This window comes from Ahaetulla prasina, chromosome 2 (genome assembly GCF_028640845.1).
Source record: "Ahaetulla prasina isolate Xishuangbanna chromosome 2, ASM2864084v1, whole genome shotgun sequence".
Classification (NCBI taxonomy): Eukaryota; Metazoa; Chordata; class Lepidosauria; order Squamata; family Colubridae; genus Ahaetulla; species Ahaetulla prasina.
The window spans coordinates 158061952-158076648 of NC_080540.1; the positions used below are offsets into that span (position 1 = coordinate 158061952).

A 14697-nucleotide genomic window follows, 5' to 3' on the forward strand; every position below is an offset into this window, starting at 1 on the left:
CTTGATTCTTTAGCAGCTGCTTCCCATGTAGATTATTGATAATTTAACTTTTAAAAACATCGCTGTTGTATGTACATGTCGTGTCCCCCTCCCCCTCCGACGACCGGGTCTAGGAAGTCTGTATCAAGCGTGGCCACGAAGCCTCTGCAGCTTTGCCAAATTCCTTTCAGATTTCTCAGGGCAGGCAGGAATCCAAGTTGTGACTTCAGCAAACCAGATGAGACTTTGCTTGACTCAAAGTTGCTTGACTCAAGTTGATCCTTTATATAGGCTGTGAGGTGTGGCTCCATGACTCAGCACTTATCCAGGCCTGCCCCTTCTGCTGATGTCGCCTCTCAGATCTCCGGAAGCGGGGATCCTCCCACTGTGGGTTCTCTTCCTCTTGATCTGCTGCCGGTAATTCCAGCACGTGGCTGGCTCCCTGCTCACACGCTGTAGGAGTGAGGTTTGTTTGTTCATTCCTGACATTCTGTCCGGGCGTGGTGCCAGGGCTGGGGGCTGGAGGCATGCCAGGCCGTTCCTCTTCATTATCAGACTCTGAATCTGATAGCAGGCCCTGGAGGAGGCGGGAGGGGCCTGGCTGAGGAGAGGAGGGAGGACGAAGGACGAGGCACAACAGTACACTCCATTCAGATTGATCTAGAAAAAGCTAACCCCTGTGAATATCATAGAAAAAATTAGATATGCTTAACAGAGCAATCTGGATTTCCCCTCCCCCCACCATACTGTACCATTCCCAATCATAATAATTAATTCCCATTGGTTTATACTCTTGCTAACTGATTTAAGGAATACGGCATAAGAAATATATATATATTTGAGAATACGTAACCATGAGGTAAGTTGATTCTTCTTACAAATATGTATCTGGATTCTATGTGCTTGTTAAGTGCAAAAGCATTAGGTAGGAAGGAGCTATGCTCCTTCTCTGTAGCTCTTCCTTAAAAGAAAGTTGGATAAGTTTTTTATACGCATTTATAATGCACAGTCAGGCCTTGAATCCTCTCCTTTTCAGTTTCAAAAGTCTCATTTAAATATTGCATATCTATTGCGAACCAAGAAACTTGATTGTGCCCTTGGTAGCTCATTCATTGGAACTATTCATTGTTGTTCAATGCAACATCCATTGGCATCTTTTGGTAGTCCTTTTTGATATCATAAAGAGAAACAATTACATTCACCATTTAAATCCCATCTGTGTTCCCTCTATCCTTACTTCTGGAATTCATTGTTGGAATGTATTTCTATGCAACAACTACAGTAGTATTCAGCCAGTAGATGGCAGTGTTTACAAGTTTGGATCTATGGTATATATATACATATATTCTATGCTGTTGGGTTTTAAGTAGAGTTTCCTGTTTTCCTGTTACAGATAAAGAGTTGAGCAGGAAAGCACATGGTGACTGTACTCTTTGTTTGATCTGTGGCGCTATATATAAACAGAATTTCTAACACTTACCATTAGGAAGGATGAGGCAGTACAGTAACTTCAACTGTATGCTTCTTTCCTTCGCAGACATTTTTACTTATAACAACCTATAAAGTAAATGATCTTTCTCATTTTCCTGCAACTGGGGCATGAACAAACCATCTCTTACCTGCAACCAGGTGGCTTAAAGTCATATTTTGTTATTTCAATTTCACTCCCTGCTTCTTGGAGCATCCCGGTCTTCTTGAATCGAGAAAGTCTGCTAGAGATCAGAATACTTTGAAAGCAGCTGAAAAGTACACTTCATAACCACTATCTGTAAATGCTAATTGCAATGGAAGAAGAAAGAAAGAAGAAGAAAATATAGGAAAAATGCTTATGAAATCTTTTTATTTCTTGCAACCCCCACAATGTGGGTGCATCAATCTTGTGCTTGTAGGTCATTTTGGTGCATTGTCCCCCTCTCTGTATTTTTAACTGCATCTCCCATAATTCCTGATATATGCAAGCTGGTTGTATAGAATTTTATCCCAAACATTTAAATCATGTCTCTATCCTCATTTTAGGAATCAGTGAAGCACTACTCAGGTCATACCAGTGGTGGGTTTAAATTTTTTTACTACTGGTTCTGTGGGTGTGGCTTGGTGGAGTGACAGGGGAAGGATACTGTAAAATCTCCATTCCCTCCCCACTCTAGGGGAAGATTACTGCAAAATCCCCATTTCCTCCCGCTCGGCTGGGATTTGGGAGGCAGAGAATAGATGGGGGAGGGGCCAGTCAGAATTTTTACTACTGGTTCTCTGAACTACTCAAAATTTCCGCTACCAGTTCTCCAGAACTGGTCAGAACCTGCTAAAACCCACCTCTAGGTCATATCTTTGCAGGGAGATCTCAGCAGTACACAAGACTTAAATAGTCTTCCCTTTTTCAAGAGTCATGGGAAATGGGCCTGTCCTGTGGGATCCTGGGAATGTCAGCAGAAGGAAACTTCTACCATTAGGCCCAACTCTGAGTGTTCCAGATCTTTCTGGGTGTCCTGCACACTCAAGAGCAGGGCCTAATGGTATGCTGACTTTCTGAGACAACACAAGTGTGACTTGGAAAAGATAAACCCTGCTCATAGTTTCTCGGATGCTGAGAACTACATATGGAGATATCACCAGGGCAAGATCCCACATTTACCTCAGGGGAGTCTTCAGAAGGAAAGCTGTTGGAGAAAGAAAAGATGGCAGCAGCCACTATTATTTCTGTGGAGATGATTCTAAAGCCACTTCTGCAGTCATTTTTTAAAACAGAAACCCTCTCACTTGCTAGTCTTATGCTTGGCCCATAACAATGAATCATGTGCCTCACAATACCAAAACAATAATTCTCCAGAACACCACCTTGACACTGTATGATTTCATAAAACATGTCAAGGTCAACAATACTGAAAGTGATAGTCGATGCCAGCACCTCTCCAATCTTGACTTATCTCAAAAGAAGCTAAGCAGAGTCAGATCTGGCTGGCATTTTGATGGAAAACCATGAGACAATTCCAAAGATGTGAATTTGAAAAAAACATCCCAGAGAAAGGCAATGGTGAACCGCTGTTGTCATGTTGTTCAAGGAAACTACATGGATATGTCCATGAAGTAATCAGGAGCTGAGTTGATCTGATGGTAAAGAACATTGAATTTGTCACCTTAAAATGGCAAATTAGCTGACATATTGATTTTCTAGCATTTGGGAAAATAGGAAAAAGAAAAGAAAGAAGACTTGGAGTACTATTCTTGTGATTGTGAAAGAAGGGCCTTTTACTGTAGTATCTTTTTATATAATCAATCATAATATACTATAATTATATAAAATACATATTTTACTGTAGTATATGTTTGTATAATCAAATAAGTATATTAAGTTCTGTACACTGCCTAGAATCTCTTGTGAAATAGACAGCCATACAAATATGAAAAATAAATAAAACATATACATAAATATTAAATATAGAATGTACAAAATCCTACTTCAGACTTCATTTGATTGTTGCGTGTTTTTATTTAAAGCATCCTGTATGCAGAAATAAAAAAACCCAGGAAGATGAGGCTCAAGCTTTTCTTGCTGATGTGCTAATTTACACATAAACGTATTGCTTGTTTTGAAATCCTACTTCAGACAGAAATCCTTCTGGTCTACCTTTTCCTCATTACAAATGTCATGCGATTCTAAAGGAGAACAGCCTTAAACTGCTTTTCTTTCTCCATCTTTTTGGAGATCATTGTTTTCTGAATATTTTAGGTTGTATTATTATTATTATTGTCACTTTTTCTTTATTGCTGTGGTTGATTTAGAAAGAAGCCATTGACCCTATGTTTGAGGAGTCAACTGAAAAAAAAATGGTAAAAAAAAGGAATATTAGGACAGTCAGGTGAACTTATACACGCCCCTTACAGACCTCTTATGAATGGGGTGAGATCAACAAATTTCCAAAATTCCTTTGCTACATTCTAGGTCTGGGATCTTTTGACAATTTTAGGAAGTTCTTCTGTTGGTTATTCCTCAAAAATGTCACCCTTGTACCCCATAAAAAAAAAGTACAATATGGAAGGCTGGACTAATTTTTTCCAGCAACTTCCAAAGGCAAGGTTTAAGAGAGAGGGTGGGTTAATTGATTGCCTTAGGTCAGGTCAAAATGGTGGCCTGCGGGCCGGATGAGTCACACGCAGGCCACGCCCACCCCAGCTCTGCAAAGGGAAAAAACATCGCGAAATGTCACGTGATGGCAATGTGACGCCGTGAGTTTGACACCCGTGCCTTAGGGGACGATAACCTTAGAACAAGAGCACAATATATCATAAAAAGGTGATTTAATATAACAAAGGCTGTTTTCACATCAAACTACAGATTTTTAAAAAATCACTTTTTAACTTGAGGTGTTGGGGAAAAGACCAAGCAGATGAATCCCACCAGTTGTCAACCTCCCCCCCTCCCTACATCAGCAGATGGGTCCCAGCAGTACGGGTTCAGAAAACACTGGTTCCAGCAGATTTGAGGAAAATATATATTTCCTAACTAGTAAAAGTTATGTTTCATTCATCATTTGATGTCTCCAGCAAATCCAGACTATCGATTTTAATATACTGGATTTTTCGGAGTATAAAATGCATCCAAGTATAAGACACACCTTAGTTTTTGGGGAGGAAAATAAGAAAAAAGCTGATTGGCAGGTGGATTGGCCCCAAATCAGCTGTTCCCAGAGGTGAATTTTAGCAACAGGTTCCTTGGTTGTGAGCTCTGTGCCTTGCTTTTTTTTTGCTTTTTTCCCCTGCCTCTGAAACTCTGTTTCAGAAAAAACTTTTTTCTGCCTCTGAAAGCCTCCAAAACAGATCTTCAGAAAAAAAGCCTCTGAAGCTCCGTTTGGGGCTTTTTTTCTGAAGCTCCATTTCTGATGTTATGTTATGTTATGTTATGATGCTTTTTTCAACCTCTGAAACCTCTGTTTGAGAAGCTGGCAGGACTACATTCGAAGTATAAGAGGCACCCAGATTTTCACTCTCTTTTTGGGGGGAAAAAGGTATGTCTTATACTCTGAAAAATACGGTAAGTAAAAGTTACACTTCATTTACCATTTGGTGTCTCCCCCAAGTCCCCAGGCTATCAATTTAATTCCATAGACCATGGCAAATGGATGGGTGGTGTGGTACACCTTTCTCTTCTCCATTTCAGGGCCTGCCATTTTTAATGAGAGAAGAAAAGGGCTTGGCCTTTGGACTTGCTATGGTCAGGCTAGTGCTCAGACATCGAATTCTGCCGTTGTTATATTTCAAGGACCTGGGTTTTCAGAGCCGGATCAAATGGTCTTGCAACTTGCTGCCATCTTTTCTCCCTACGGAGCCTTCCTGCTGCCCTCCCACGTCTCCCCCACCCAGGAGCTAAAGGAGTATGTGCTGAGCTGAGCCTCATCCGCTGAGATGGCAGTGCTGTTTATCAATCCCCTGCAGACTTGATAGGGAGATTTAATCATTTTCTTCCCTGCGGTTGTCCTGAGGAAAATCTCTCCTTGGCAGCTTTTCTGTGCCCTGGGAAGAAATTTCCTGCTGACAACCTGCCTGCCCCCATCAAATACCAGATTTGGAAGAAAAGGTCTCCCCCCTTTACTTTCTTCAGTCCTATTAATTTTCTCACAGCCAATGGGGAAAATTGATTTTTTAAAACAGGGTGGTTAAAGATGCTTTCAGCATCGTGCATTATATTAGGAAGCCGCAAACTCTGCATCCAGGGAGGTTAGACCTCTGAGCACCACTTCAGCCAGGTTCAGATTGTCCATAGTCTATAAACTAGAAGGACTTTCCAGCAGGTCTTTTCTTATCTTCTTTAATTCTTAAGTGGGGTATGGTCTACATTTCCAGGACTTATTTCATTGATTGAAAGTATTCATGGCTGGTTTGAAAGAATCTTGAGCTTACCAAAAGGCATAATACCTTCCCTTCCCTCAAACCAATTAAGATTATTACCTAGCCAGTGAATTGTCACTGGGAAATGTTCTGCAAGTGTTTTGCTTTGATTTAATAGCCCTCCTCCCCACTTTGATATATGTTATAAGTTTCTATTTAAAGGCTTGAAAATTAGCATTGCTTACCTGGGTAGGATGAATCATTTTTTTTTTAGAATACCAAAAGCTGGTTTTAGCACGCTTTAAATAGAGTCAACCTATCATGATCTTTGCTTATGGCAGAATGTTAGTTCAACTGATTTTTTTCTGTGCCTCTGGTAAAGATTTAAATAACTCCTTTTTGGAGGGGACCATCTACTAGATGCCCCTTTCTAACATTGATAGCTCCCAAAAGATGAAGTGAAGCAAACTGTCGCTCAAGTGTGGACAATGTGAATTTTGACTAATAATTTTAGAAAAACCAAACCCCAAGGGAATCAGTTGAAACAGTCATGGATCTGCCCCGACACCTTTCCAGATGCCAGTTCAGAGAAGGAAGGTGAGTTTGAGTCTGCAGAGGAAAGTATGGAGCCAAGTATTGATCAGGATCAGGGCTCAAAGAAGTCTAGCCTGATGGAGCAAACTCAGCTGGATCCATCAGAAAAGTGACAGGCTGAGGCGAGGTGAGACACAGCTGCAGCACGTTGGCAAAGAGGGCTCCAGGTGAGGACCAGGAGCAGATGCCGCTCATTAGCAATGAGGAGGAGGTGGAGCCCACACTGCCTCCTGATCAGTGGTTCTGTGGGCGTGGCTTGGTGGGCATGGCAGGGGAAGGATACTGCAAAATCTCCATTCCTGTCCCACTCCTGGGGGAAGGATATTGCAAAATCCCCATTCCCACCCCACTCCTGGGGGAAGGATACTGCAAAATCTCCATTCCCATCCCACTCTGGGGCCAGCCAGAGGTGGCATTTGCCGATTCTCCGAACTATTCAAAAGTTCCACTACCGGTTCTCTAGAACCTGTCAGAACCTGCTGAATTTCACCCCTGCTCCTGATCCAAGGACAGCTAGAGCTGAGTGGAGATAGACACAATATAGGTCAGTTAGACTATTCATGAAGAGGTAACCTTATCTCATGAAGGGCTGCACCAATATCACCTACTTAACCCCGTCCTGAAGACTTGAGTGTTGCTGGAGCAACGTGCCCCGTTCTGTGCCTTTTGTGCTCATGCTGTGTATTGTGGCCTTACTGACTCCTGAACTGCTTTCCTGGACTTTGTATGTGCCCGTTGGACTCAGTTATCCAGTGACTCTTGCTGTACTGAGCTTGGAATCCAGAACTGTGCAACAGAGGTGCTTTTCAAGGACCTGTGATGACCCAGGGCGTGACACAAAGGCAACACAGCCAGAGAACCGATATGAGTCCCTTTATTATCACCAACTGTGCCCCCCAATGTCCCTTTCAACTCTCCGGCCTGAAGAGAGCTCTTCCACCAACCTGGAGTAGTCTTTGGCTGGCAATACTTCAGTCCCAAACATTGTAAGCAGAAAATTTCTAACAAAAAATCCAAAGGCAAGATAAGGTAATTAATCCAGCAGGGCAAGCAAAATAAGGAATTCCACAAATAAAGTAGCACGACAATAAATCAAGCCAGTTGGGAGGATGCCAGGATTCAAATAAGATAAATGTCAGCATTTGTTCCTGACAAACACCCCTCCCATTTGCCTTTCCTTTTAAACTCCAGCAGCACCTGTGTCTTGTAAAGAGGATCAGGTCCCTTTCCTCCCTCGTAAGCCACGCAACCCACGTTGCTCTCTTCTCCATTCCTCCCTGTGCTGCCTAGAATGAGGAGGGGGTGGGCCTTGGTCTTCATCTCTCCCTCGTTCTACCTCTCCCCTGCTCTGCCCAGCCTGACTTTGCTCTTCCCCAGTTTTTTCCACAGCCAACAGATCTACTCTCTCACTCTCTGTCAGTCGTTCCTCTTCCCCTTCAGATTCAGACTCCAACGGGGCATGACAGGACCTGTTTGGGTGGTTTGAATAAACACCTGTAGAACTCTTGCCATGTGTGGAGGAACAGCGGGACAGCACAGGAACATTTGTCCTTGGCATCTCACTAGGTGGGCAGAAAGAGGAAGAAGAGGAGAGTCTGGCAGGAACAGAAGGGTAGAAAAGACCAAAGATGTCTACTTTGGGTTTAGCATCCTGTCACTAACATGTTGCAGCAGACTGTGGCTTTCAGAAGGAAAAAAATGCCATGTCAGACATGGTACTAGCTGCTGTGGCGGTCGAAACCCCCAGACTTATAGTCATGGGGGATTTTAACCTGCCATCAGTTGGCTTGTCATCGACGGCAGCTCGGGAGTTCCAGGCTTCCATGACGGCCTTGGACCTGATTCGAGTAAATGATGGCCCTACGCACTCGGGGGGAGGCACGCTGGATCTGATTTATATCTCTGGGCAGTGGCTTAATGATCTGGTGTTAGATGACTTAGTAACAGAACCAATGTCATGGTCGGATCATTTTCTCCTTCGCCTAGACTTCCGAACCGCCATTCACCACCGCAGGGAGACGGAACCTATACGGTGGTTCCGTCCCAGGCGCCTGATGGACCCCGAGAGGTTCCTGACGGAGCTTGGGCCATTCCCTGAGGAACTGGCCCACGGCACGACTGAGGAACTGGTCACGGCCTGGGAACAGGCCGCGGCCGGGGCCTTGGACCGTGTCGTGCCTTTGCGGCCTCTGACCCGGCGGAGATCTCGTCCGGCCCCTTGGTACTCCGAGGGGCTGAGGGAGATGAAACGCCGGAGAAGACGCCTGGAGAGCACCTGGAGGTCCAGTCGCCCGGTTGATCGACACTAGTTAGGTCCTATTCTAGGACCTACCTAGTGGCAATGAGGGAAGCGAGGCGTTTCTACGCCTCCACCCTCATTGCGTCGGCAGATAACCGCCCGGCCGCCCTGTTTCGGGTGACCCGCTCTCTCCTACATCAGGAGGTGCGGGATGACCCGTTGCAGGGACGAGCCGAGGAGTTTAGCGGTTATCTATACGATAAAATCGCTCAGCTGAGGGACGGTCTGGACCGAAATTGGGATGATCAAGCGAGGGAGAGGAGGCACGCCTTGTTGAGTCCATTTGGGATGAGTTTGACCCTGTGGCTCCGAGGGCGTCGACAGGTTGTTGGGGAGGCTGCGGCACGACATGTTTACTGGACCCGTGCCCTTCCTGGCTGGTACTGGCCACTCAGGCGGTGACACGAGGCTGGCTCAGAGGATTATCAACGCTTCTTTATTGGAAGGGTTTTCCTGCCGCCTTGAAAGAGGCGGTGGTGAGACCCTCCTCAAGAAGCCCTCCTGGACCCAGCTATTTTGGGTAATTATCGTCCAGTCTCCAACCTTCGCTTTGTTGCGAAGGTTGTAGAGAGTGCCGTGGCGCGACAGCTACCCCAATACCTGGATGAAGATGTCTATCTAGACCCGTTCCAGTCCGGCTTCCGGCGGATACAGCACGGAGACAGCTTTGGTCGCATTGGTGGATGATCTCTGGAGGGCCAGGGACAGGGTTATTCCTCTGCCCTGGTCCTATTAGACCTCTCGGCGTTCGATACCATCGACCATGGTATCTTGCTGCGCCGGCTGGGGATTGGGAGTGGGAGGCACCGTATATCGGTGGTTCTCCTCCTATCTCTCCGACCGGACGCAGACGGTGTTGACGGGGGCAGAGGTCGACCGCGAGGGCCTCACTTGTGGGGTCCCGCAGGGGTCGATTCTCTCGCCCTGCTGTTCAACATCTACATGAAGCCGTTGGGTGAGATCATCAGTGGTTTCGGGTGAGATACCAGCAGTACGCTGATGATACTCAGCTGTACTTTTCCACCCGGGCCACCCCAATGAAGTTGTTGAAGTGCTGTCCCGGTGTTTGGAAGCCGACGGGTCTGGATGGGGAGAAACAGGCTCAAGCTTAATCCTCCAAGGCGGAGTGGCTGTGGATGCCGGCATCCCGATTCAGTCAGCTGCAGCCGCGGCTGGCTGTCGGAGGCAGTTATTGGCCCCAAAGGATAGGGTGCGCAACTTAGGCGTCCTCCTGGATGATCGGCTGTCGTTTGAAGATCATTTGACGGCCGTCTCCAGGAGGGCCTTCTACCAGGTTCGCCTGGTCCGGCAGTTCGCCCTTCCTTGATCGGGATGCCTTATGCACAGTCACTCATGCCTCGTTACCTCTCGCTTGGATTACTGTAATGCTCTCTACATGGGGCTCCCCTTGAAGTGCACTCGGAGGCTTCAGTTAGTCAGAATGCAGCTGCGCTGGTGATAGAGGAGCTACCGTAGCTCCCATGTAACACCGCTCCTCGCAGACTGCACTGGCTGCCTGTGGCCTTCGAGTGCACTTTAAGGTGTTGGTTACGACCTTTAAAGCGCTCCATGGCTTAGGACCTGGGTACTTACGGGACCGCCTGCTGTTACCACATGCCTCCCACCGACCCGTGCGCTCCCATAGAGAGGACTTCTCAGGGTGCCGTCCGCCAAACAATGTCGGCTGGCGGCCCCAGGAAGGGCCTTCTCTGTGGGGGCTCCCACTCTGGGGCCAGCCAGAGGTGGCATTTGCCAATTCTCCGAACTATTCAAAATTTCCACTACCGGTTCTGCAGAATCTGTCAGAATCTGCTGAATTTCACCCCTGCTCCTGATCCAAGGACAGCTAGAGTGGAGATAGGCACAATACAGGTCAGTTAGACTATTCATGAAGAGGCAACCTTATCTCATGAAGGGCTGCACCAACATCACCTACCCCGTCCTGAAGACTTGAGTGTTGCTGGAGCAATGTGCCCCATTCTGTGCCTTATGTGCTCATGCTGTGTATTGTGGCCTTACTGACTCCTGAACTGCTTTCCTGGACTTTGTATGTGCCCGTTGGACTCGGTTATCCAGTGACTCTTGCTGTACTGAGCTTGGAATCCAGAACTGTGCAACAGAGGTGCTTTTCAAGGACCTGTGATGACCCAGGGTGTGACACAAAGGCAACACAGCCAGAGAACCGATATGAGTCCCTTTATTATCACCAACTGTGCCCCCCAATGTCCCTTTCAACTCTCCGGCCTGGAGAGAGCTCTTCCACCAACCTGGAGTAGTCTTTGGCTGGCAATACTTCAGTCCCAAACATTGTAAGCAGAAAATTTCTAACAAAAAATCCAAAGGCAAGATAAGGTAATTAATCCGGCAGGGCAAGCAAAATAAGGAATTCCACAAATAAAGTAGCACGACAATAAATCAAGCCAGTTGGGAGGATGCCAGGATTCAAATAAGATAAATGTCAGCATTTGTTCCTGACAAACACCTCCCATTTGCCTTTCCTTTTAAACTCCAGCAGCACCTGTGTCTGTGGATGCCGGCATCCCGATTCAGTCAGCTGCAGCCGCAGCTGGCTGTCGGAGGCGAGTTATTGGCCCCAAAGGATAGGGTGCGCAACTTAGGCGTCCTCCTGGATGAAGATGTCTATCTAGATCCGCTCCAGTCCGCTTCCGACCCGGATACAGCACGGAGACAGCTTTGGTCGCATTGGTGGATGATCTCTGGAGGGCCAGGGACAGGGTTATTCCTCTGCCCTGGTCCTATTAGACCTCTCGGCGTTCGATACCATCGACCATGGTATCTGCTGCGCGGCTGGGGATTGGGAGTGGGAGGCACCGATATCGGTGGTTCTCCTCCTATCTCTCCGACCGGACGCAGACGGTGTTGACGGGGGCAGAGGTCGACCGCGAGGGCCTCACTTGTGGGGTCCCGCAGGGGTCGATTCTCTCGCCTGTTGTTCAACATCTACATGAAGCCGCTGGGTGAGATCATCAGTGGTTTCGGGTGAGATACCAGCAGTACGCTGATGATACTCAGCTGTACTTTTCCACCCCGGCCACCCCAATGAAGTTGTTGAAGTGCTGTCCCGGTGTTTGGAAGCCGACGGGTCTGGATGGGGAGAAACAGGCTCAAGCTTAATCCCTCCAAGACGGAGTGGCTGTGGATGCCGGCATCCCGATTCAGTCAGCTGCAGCCGCAGCTGGCTGTCGGAGGCGAGTTATTGGCCCCAAAGGATAGGGGGGGGAACTTAGGGGGCCTCCTGGGTGGTCGGGTGTCGGTTGAAGATCATTTGACGGCCGCTCCAGGAGGGCCTTCTACCAGGTTCGCCTGGTCCGCAGTTGCGCCTTCCTTGATCGGGATGCCTTATGCACAGTCACTCATGCCTCGTTACCTCTCGCTGGATTACTGTAATGCTCTCTACATGGGGCTCCCCTTGAAGTGCACTCGAGGCTTCAGTTAGTCCAGAATGCAGCTGCGCTGGTGATAGAGGAGCTACGCGTAGCTCCCATGTAACACCGCTCCTCGCAGACTGCACTGGCTGCCTGTGGCCTTCGAGTGCACTTTAAGGTGTTGGTTACGACCTTTAAAGCGCCCATGGCTTAGGACCTGGGTACTTACGGGACCGCCTGCTGTTACCACATGCCTCCCACCGACCCGTGCGCTCCCATAGAGAGGGACTTCTCAGGGTGCCGTCCGCCAAACAATGTCGGCTGGCGGCCCCAGGAAGGGCCTTCTCTGTGGGGCTCCCACTCTGGGGCCAGCCAGAGGTGGCATTTGCCAGTTTGAGAATTGCTGAAATAGAAGAAATCAAGGAGAAGTTGATCTCTTCATCTGGTGCATTTTATATTTTTAAGATATGTGTGTCCAACACTTCTGGAGGACAGCAGGTTAGATAATACCAACCAAGGAGAAGTTGATCTCTTCATCTGGTGCATTTTATATTTTTAAGATATGTGTGTCCAACACTTCTGGAGGACAGCAGGTTAGATAATACCAACCAAGGAGAAGTTGATCTCTTCATCTGGTGCATTTTATATTTTTAAGATATGTGTGTCCAACACTTCTGGAGGACAGCAGGTTAGATAATACCAACCAAGGAGAAGTTGATCTCTTCATCTGGTGCATTTTATATTTTTAAGATATGTGTGTCCAACACTTCTGGAGGACAGCAGGTTAGATAATACCAACCAAGGAGAAGTTGATCTCTTCATCTGGTGCATTTTATATTTTTAAGATATGTGTGTCCAACACTTCTGGAGGACAGCAGGTTAGATAATACCAACCAAGGAGAAGTTGATCTCTTCATCTGGTGCATTTTATATTTTTAAGATATGTGTGTCCAACACTTCTGGAGGACAGCAGGTTAGATAATACCAACCAAGGAGAAGTTGATCTCTTCATCTGGTGCATTTTATATTTTTAAGATATGTGTGTCCAACACTTCTGGAGGACAGCAGGTTAGATAATACCAACCAAGGAGAAGTTGATCTCTTCATCTGGTGCATTTTATATTTTTAAGATATGTGTGTCCAACACTTCTGGAGGACAGCAGGTTAGATAATACCAACCAAGGAGAAGTTGATCTCTTCATCTGGTGCATTTTATATTTTTAAGATATGTGTGTCCAACACTTCTGGAGGACAGCAGGTTAGATAATACCAACCAAGGAGAAGTAACAAAGATGATTAGGGGACTGGAGGCTAGAACATATGAAGAACGGTTGCAGGAACTGGGTATGTCTAGTTTAATAAAAAGAAGGATTAGGGGAGACATGATAGCAGTGTTCCAATATCTCAGGGTTGCCACAAAGAAGAGGGACTCAAGCTATTCTCCAAAGCACCTGAGGGTAGAACAAGAAGCAATGGGTGGAAACTGAACAAGGAAAGAAACAACTTAGAACTAAGGAGAAATTTCCTGACAGTTAAAACAATTAATAAGTGGAACGACTTGCCTGCAGAAGTTGTGAATGCTCCAACACTGGAAATTTTAAGAAAATGTTGGATAGCCATCTGACTGAGATGGTGTAGGGTTTTCCTGCCTGGGCAGGGGTTGGACTAGAAGGCCTCCAAGGTCCCTTCCAGCCCTGGATTATCCTCTGAAACTCTGTTTCAGAAAAACTTTTAAATTAGAAGTGGGAAATCATGCTGGAGTAATAGCATGATCATTAGCCCTTGGAGACTTTAAAAACGGCTTCCCTTGCTTTGTACCGTCACAATTATCCTAGTCATTATATTTGCCAGTTTGAGAATTGCTGAAATAGAAGAAATCAAGGAGAAGTTGATCTCTTCATCTGGTGCATTTTATATTTTTAAGATATGTGTGTCCAACACTTCTGGAGGACAGCAGGTTAGATAATACCAACCAAGGAGAAGTTGATCTCTTCATCTGGTGCATTTTATATTTTTAAGATATGTGTGTCCAACACTTCTGGAGGACAGCAGGTTAGATAATACCAACCAAGGAGAAGTTGATCTCTTCATCTGGTGCATTTTATATTTTTAAGATATGTGTGTCCAACACTTCTGGAGGACAGCAGGTTAGATAATACCAACCAAGGAGAAGTTGATCTCTTCATCTGGTGCATTTTATATTTTTAAGATATGTGTGTCCAACACTTCTGGAGGACAGCAGGTTAGATAATACCAACCAAGGAGAAGTTGATCTCTTCATCTGGTGCATTTTATATTTTTAAGATATGTGTGTCCAACACTTCTGGAGGACAGCAGGTTAGATAATACCAACCAAGGAGAAGTTGATCTCTTCATCTGGTGCATTTTATATTTTTAAGATATGTGTGTCCAACACTTCTGGAGGACAGCAGGTTAGATAATACCAACCAAGGAGAAGTAACAAAGATGATTAGGGGACTGGAGGCTAGAACATATGAAGAACGGTTGCAGGAACTGGGTATGTCTAGTTTAATAAAAGAAGGATTAGGGAGACATGATAGCAGTGTTCCAATATCTCAGGGTTGCCACAAAGAAGACAACCCACGTTGCTCTCTT

The 14697-nt window shown here is 46.1% G+C and overlaps 1 protein-coding gene across 9 annotated transcripts in view; it reads left to right on the forward strand.

The window, feature by feature from the left end:
* TAC3 (tachykinin precursor 3) overlaps positions 1 to 14697 on the forward strand; it is a 161158-nt gene that overhangs the window by 65941 nt on the left and 80520 nt on the right. For 2 of the 9 annotated variants that reach the window (XM_058171533.1, XM_058171536.1), the window contains exon 1: positions 4889 to 4982. The exons of the other annotated variants lie outside the window; for them this stretch is intronic. The gene's annotated coding sequence lies outside the window, so the exon portion shown is untranslated. Of the gene's footprint in view, positions 1 to 4888; positions 4983 to 14697 lie in introns of those variants that run through there. 9 annotated transcript variants of the gene reach the window in all.